This window comes from Micropterus dolomieu, linkage group LG23, assembly GCF_021292245.1.
Source record: "Micropterus dolomieu isolate WLL.071019.BEF.003 ecotype Adirondacks linkage group LG23, ASM2129224v1, whole genome shotgun sequence".
NCBI classification, from domain to species: domain Eukaryota; kingdom Metazoa; phylum Chordata; class Actinopteri; order Centrarchiformes; family Centrarchidae; genus Micropterus; species Micropterus dolomieu.
This window is the reverse complement of record NC_060172.1, coordinates 4408299-4415224: the sequence shown is the minus strand read 5'-3', so window position 1 is coordinate 4415224 and position 6926 is coordinate 4408299.

The window sequence follows — 6926 nt, the reverse complement described above, 5'->3', positions numbered from 1 at the left end:
AGGAGGAGGAAGAGGAGGAGGAGGAGGAGGTGGAGGAGGAAGAAGAGGAGGAAGAGGAGGAGGAGAAGGAGGAGGAAGAGGAGGAGGAGGAGGAGGAGGTGGAGGGATCCTGTCAGCTACGCTCAGTTTGGGGAAAGTTACTGAGGAATTGCAACAGGTAACTTTTTACAGTGTAGTACTACTTCAGTTATTAGCGGTATTGAAAGTACCTCCCTGTGTTCCTCGGTGCTGCACAGGGAGCACAGCCTGCTCAGCAGCTCATGTTAGAAATGAATCCACAACCAGCTGAAACACCGCAGCCTCTCAGAGCCGAGGACGCCGCAGGACAGGATCTGAAAGACAGGATTTCACATCAGGGGAGCTGAAAGGAAAACCGGGGACATTTTAGGTTTGGCGGTGACTTTGACTTTAAAAAATATAATGTTATTATATGTGAAATAAAAAAGGGACAATTTCGGTTTTAAAATCTGTTGAATATAACTCTTCTGAATTTAAAGGTATTTTAACAGGTAAACAGGACCAGTCGGTTCACAGCAAGTTAAATAATATAAGAGATCTTGTCTTTATTTTATATAGAAGTCAGCAGTAAGTCATGTTAATCAGAGGCTACAGTCTGTTTTCCAAATATGAACAAGGATATTAGACATCCTCCCACCAAACACATCCTCCATCAGCAGCAACAGGCTTCTATCATTGGCTACAGTCACTAAGCGTCCGGCCTGGTTACTCTGGAAACTGCAAACTCTGATTCTTCCGTTAAAGAAAGGTTCAAACCTCTGCTGTCACCACGGACATGAAGTTTGTTTGTTTGATCCAGATAAAAGAGGCCGGGCGCTGCAGCTTCAACACGCTGCGCGTCCTGTCTGCTCTGCTGATTTCAGCTCTGTTAACAGCTGATACTCACACGGGGACGTTTTCTGGGGACAGGCCCCAGAAAACGGGGGCGTCTGGTTGGTAATTTAACACAATAAAAAATAAAGCGAGTCTCTTTTCCGACTTTTCCTCTCTCTCTCCTGATGAGTGCATCTCTGGCAGCAGCGGTCTGAGTTTGTCTCGAAGTTTCACGCTGCTGCTTCTGATGCTTCAGTAAATCACATGTAGAATTGTTGAAACAGTTGAAATCTTTTTGCTGCTCGCACTTCCAGCTGTGGACAGAACGCCTCTCTCCCTCACGTTCTGGCGTTACTTGGATTAGTAACTTTAATAGTTTACTGCTTTGGAGACAGTAATCCCTTAGTTACTGGGGAAAGTAATAATACTACAGTCACTGTCTGCCTGCAGGATCTAGAAAACTAAGAGTTTTGGTCTTGACATTGTGCAGGAGGATCGGTTCTCCTGACGTCTCTACATTTAATGACAGTTTTGGTCTCCGAGCGTTTGTTTTTTTAACACATCAGGTCTGTTCTAAGTGGCAGAGATGCAGAAATCGTTGTTCATGCTTGTTGCAGCAGCCTTTTCTCTTGTCTTCATCATAAAACCTTAAAACGTCTCCAGGCTGTGCAGCATTCAGCTGCTGGGCTTTTAACTAGAACCAGAAGCTCGGGTCACCTCGCTCCTGTTTTAGCCTCTTCACGCTGGCTCCCTGTTTGTTTTAGGATTGATTTCAAGATTTTGTTGATTACTCTTAATGATCACTTTCATGTGGCTCGGCTCCTGTTTAGAAATTAGACCTTTTAACTCCTTACGAACCTCAGCCAAAGTTGAGATCTTCGGGGCCGGGGTCTTCTGTCTCTTCCTGTGTCTCGGTTTAGAACTAAAGGGGACGGGGCCTTTTCTGTCGGGGCCCCGAGGCTCTGGAGGAAGTGAGGCTCTCAGAGTCACTGTCTTCTTTTAAATCTCTTTTAAAAACACACGTCGGCTCGTCCTGATTTGATCTGAGTTGCCTGGTTTATCTTACGGTGTTAATCTCAGTCGTATAAAGTTTATTCTGGTCTCGTGTTTACAGTCAGTCTGTTTTATTCACTTCATGTGAATTCTTTTTCATTTGTGCATCAGGCTTTGTCCTCATGTCTTTCATCTTCGTAGTGGTGCGTGGCCTTTTTCACCCTGTTTACCTTTTGTAAAGCACTTTGTACTTTGTGCTATTTAAATAAAGTTAATAATAATACAGTTTTTATTATTACTAGTATTTTCATTGTGATTAAAAAAAGTGTTTCCTGGAGACCCCTTCAAACCAACCCTTCCCCCGAACATCTAAAGAGTTACGGGCCCTGCAGTTTGTCCCCAGCAGGAAGGCGAGTGTCACCTCACACACAAACACACACAGAATAAAACTCTCAGAGCGGAAACAAACACCCGGCTGCAGCTTTATGGAACGTTTAGCGCTCGTTCAGAGGAAATGAGATGTTAATAATTCAGTCGGTGAAGTGGACATCTTTCAAACGTCTCCGGATCATCTCACTCCCGGCAGCTCGAGGGCCATCGAGCGCCGCACGTTAGCGCGGTGTTAATTAGGCTGCGGGCCTGTCAGCGTGACGCTCGGCTGATGGAAGCACTCAGCGCTAACGCCGCTCGCTCAATCTGCCCTCATTAGCATGATGTAATTAGCATCTGCAGGCCCACAGCGCATTTCCACTGTTAGCGTGATGCTAATGGGAGCTGGAGAGGCTCTGACACGGAGGCTTGATAAACGGACGGGGGGACGGAGGAGGAGGACAGTGTGCATGTCAGCCGTTGCTATGGCAGCAGGTGTGCAGGGACAGATTGGTCATAATGTATAAAATGGATCTGATCCGGGGTCAGTCCTCATTCTGAGTCCCATTCTTTGGTGTTCGCGCCCCCCTCCCTGACCGAGCGCGTCGGGGAGCTGCAGAACAAAAGTAAAATGTTTTTACTCCATCAGACGGAAACCGATCTGAGGTCTGACCTGCTTTGAGTGGCTCTAAAAGAGTTGGCCCCTGTGAAGTCGGTGTGCCGGCTCTCTGATGTGGAGTGCTGCTCACTATTCATTTATTCTGCCAGCACTCAGAGCTGTTTACGAGTCAGAGGAGATGAAACCACAGAATCCTTTTAAAGCACGAGAGGCCAGACTCCAGCGGCTCAGCGCGCTGTTTGGTCTGCTGTAATGAGATCGTGCTTCCTGCCGCTTCTCCTCAATGTGCTCCGAAATGTCCGAGTGGCCCTGAAGGGCCTCGCCGCTGCTGACTGACGTCTGCTCGGGGCCGAGAGTTTAGAAAACAGACGTCAGAACCAGCGGGGGAGAGAAGCCACGTACATTTACTCAAGTGCTGTACTTGTAGGTACACTTTTGAGGTAGGTGTGGTTGAGATACTTTTTGCTTCAGTAACTATAACTCACTGAATTTTGTAGCTCGAGTTCTCGTTGTAACAGAAAGAAATGTTAAAAGAAATGTTACAGCCCACCCCACCTCTGTCAGCCAATGTTTAGCTAGCTGTATTTCCATAGTGGTTTGAAATTAGAAAGGAAAAAATGCATCACATGTTGCCTGAGAAACTACATTTCAATCTAATATAAATCAAACAATTCTATCTGCAACAGTATAGATACTAAACAAAAAATAGTCTTGGTCAAAAAATCAGTTTTTTCTCTCTATATTCTGAATGCACCTCTTTCCAACCACCAGGCCTGATCAGGGAGGAAGCAGGTAAATACTGAAATGATCACCTGACTCCTATCTTATCTCTATTTGGTGGAATTGGTGTTGCAACTCTCCCCGTGTTACAACCTTACCGGTCTCCCCTACCTTGGGTATTTTTGTACTACTCTATACTCTGTACACCTCAGAGGCCTCGCTGCATGTACTTTCTTTGCAGATTGAGATTTTACAAACATGTGATCAGTTTATTCCTAAACGTAAAGGCTAAAGGCCGACTCCGTCTTATTAACTGCGCATCGTCAAATAATTCAGAAACATTTTTCCTCTCCTGAAATATTCGCGCATGTCTCTGTCTCCTCGGCGCCATCACAGCCCTGCTGGCAGCTCCTGAACCACTTCAGAGACCTGGAGCTTCTGAAATAACTGGGAGAGGGATTCTTAGCTTTAAGAATTTGATAACTTGCTTTTATTAAGTTTTCTTAAGTTTAAAAGTAGGAGGAAATATCATGAATTCTCAGCACTTCAGACTAAAATGGCACTTTGAGAAGCTTGATAAATACAGGCCCAGGTGGAAAAGTTCACTGTGAGAACCAGACTGAGATTAAAGGCTCTCAGGAAACCGTTGCAGGTGTTTTGAGTTAATCAGCTGATCAGAGATCAGCTCAGGTCGACGTTTCTGTTTATTTGTTATGTTATCTAAGGCTTCACACGTTGTAAAAAAGTTTTAAATCTTTAAATACCTTATGTATGGAATATCTGAACGAAAGAAAATGACAGAAAGGAAATGAACATATTTTGATGCACCTGTACTTTACTACTTTAATACTTTAACAACATGTTGCTGGCAGTACTTTTTTACTTCTACTTGAGGAATCTTGAATGCAGTACTAAAGTAAAGGGTCTGAATACTTTGACGTGTGCTCTGGCTGTGAGCAGATCTCTTCTATCCCCCGTCCTCCTCTTATAATGTGAGTTACACAGATCCAGATCTTTGCTCCTGAGTCCACTTCCAAAAGTAAGTCCAAAACTTTATTATTTTGCTGCATTAAGGATTTACGCAGTTTTATCCTGAAGCTCACTGATTGATGTTACTTATAATTAAACATGTTACATCAATAAATCTGAGCGGCTGCAGCCAAACGCACTGAGGGCTGCAGAAAGGAATCAATAACATCGATCGATACGTCAAAATAAACACAAATGAAGTGTCATGATCTGATTAAACAGCTCGTTGTGGTTCACAGGGAAAGAAAGACGCTCCACTTTCAGCTGTGCTGTTTCTGCTGAACGCAGCACGAAGCTTCAGACACAAATAATATACAAAATATACAGTATCTCAATAAAGTGAGTCCACCCCTCACATCTCTGTAAATATCTGATTCTATCTTTTCATGTTCAACACTGAAGAAATGACTCCGATGTCAAGTAGTGAGCGTGCAGCTTGTAGAACAGTGTAAAGTAGTGAGCGTACAGCTTGTAGAACAGTGTAAAGTAGTGAGCGTGCAGCTTGTAGAACAGTGTAAAGTAGTGAGCGTGCAGCTTGTCTAACAGTGTAAAGTAGTGAGCGTGCAGCTTGTATAACAGTGTAAAGTAGTGAGCGTGCAGCTTGTGTAACAGTGTAAAGTAGTGAGCGTGCAGCTTGTGTAACAGTGTAAAGTAGCGAACGTGCAGCTTGTGTAACAGTGTAAAGTAGTGAGCGTGCAGCTTGTGTAACAGTGTAAAGTAGCGAACGTGCAGCTTGTGTAACAGTGTAAAGTAGTGAGCGTGCAGCTTGTATAACAGTGTAAAGTAGCGAGCGTGCAGCTTGTATAACAGTGTAAAGTAGTGAGCGTACAGCTTGTGTAAAGTAGCGAGCATGCAGCTTGTATAACAGTGTAAAGTAGCGAGCGTGCAGCTTGTGTAACAGTGTAAAGTAGTGAGCGTGCAGCTTGTGTAACAGTGTAAAGTAGCGAACGTGCAGCTTGTGTAACAGTGTAAAGTAGTGAGCGTGCAGCTTGTATAACAGTGTATAATAGTGTAAAGTAGTGAGCGTACAGCTTGTATAACAGTGTAAAGTAGCGAGCGTGCAGCTTGTATAACAGCGTAAAGTAGTGAGCGTGCAGCTTGTATAACAGTGTAAAGTAGTGAGCGTGCAGCTTGTATAACAGCGTAAAGTAGCGAGCGTGCAGCTTGTATAACAGTGTAAAGTAGTGAGCGTACAGGCTGTATAACAGTGTAAAGTAGCGAGCGTGCAGCTTGTAGAACAGCGTAAAGTAGTGAGCGTTCAGCTTGTATAACAGCGTAAAGTAGTGAGGGTGCAGCTTGTATAACAGTGTAAAGTAGTGAGCGTTCAGCTTGTATAACAGTGTAAAGTAGTGAGGGTGCAGCTTGTATAACAGCGTAAAGTAGTGAGCGTGCAGCTTGTATAACAGTGTAAAGTAGTGAGCGTACAGCTTGTATAACAGTGTAAAGTAGTGAGCGTTCAGCTTGTATAACAGTGTAAAGTAGTGAGCGTTCAGCTTGTATAACAGTGTAAAGTAGTGAGGGTGCAGCTTGTATAACAGTGTAAAGTAGTGAGCGTGGAGCTTGTATAACAGTGTAAAGTAGTGAGCGTTCAGCTTGTATAACAGTGTAAAGTAGTGAGGGTGCACCTTGTATAACAGTGTAAAGTAGTGAGCGTACAGCCTGTATAACAGTGTAAAGTAGCGAGCGTGCAGCTTGTAGAACAGTGTAAAGTAGTGAGCGTTCAGCTTGTATAACAGCGTAAAGTAGCGAGGGTGCAGCTTGTATAACAGCGTAAAGTAGTGAGCGTGCAGCTTGTATAACAGTGTAAAGTAGTGAGCGTACAGCTTGTATAACAGCGTAAAGTAGTGAGCGTACAGCTTGTATAACAGTGTAAAGTAGTGAGCGTGCAGCTTGTATAACAGCGTAAAGTAGTGAGCGTTCAGCTTGTATAACAGTGTAAAGTAGTGAGGGTGCAGCTTGTATAACAGTGTAAAGTAGTGAGCGTGCAGCTTGTATAACAGCGTAAAGTAGTGAGCGTTCAGCTTGTATAACAGTGTAAAGTAGTGAGCGTGCAGCATGTAGAACAGTGTAAAGTAGTGAGCGCACAGCTTGTAGAACAGTGTAAAGTAGTGAGCGTGCAGCTTGTATAACAGTGTAAAGTAGTGAGCGTGCAGCTTGTGTAACAGTGTAAAGTAGTGAGCGTGCAGCTTGTATAACAGTGTAAAGTAGTGAGGGTACAGCTTGTGTAAAGTAGTGAGCGTGCAGCTTGTATAACAGTGTAAAGTAGCGAGCGTGCAGCTTGTAGAACAGTGTAAAGTAGCGAGCGTACAGCTTGTCTAACAGTGTAAAGTAGTGAGCGTGCAGCTTGTATAACAGTGTAAAGTAG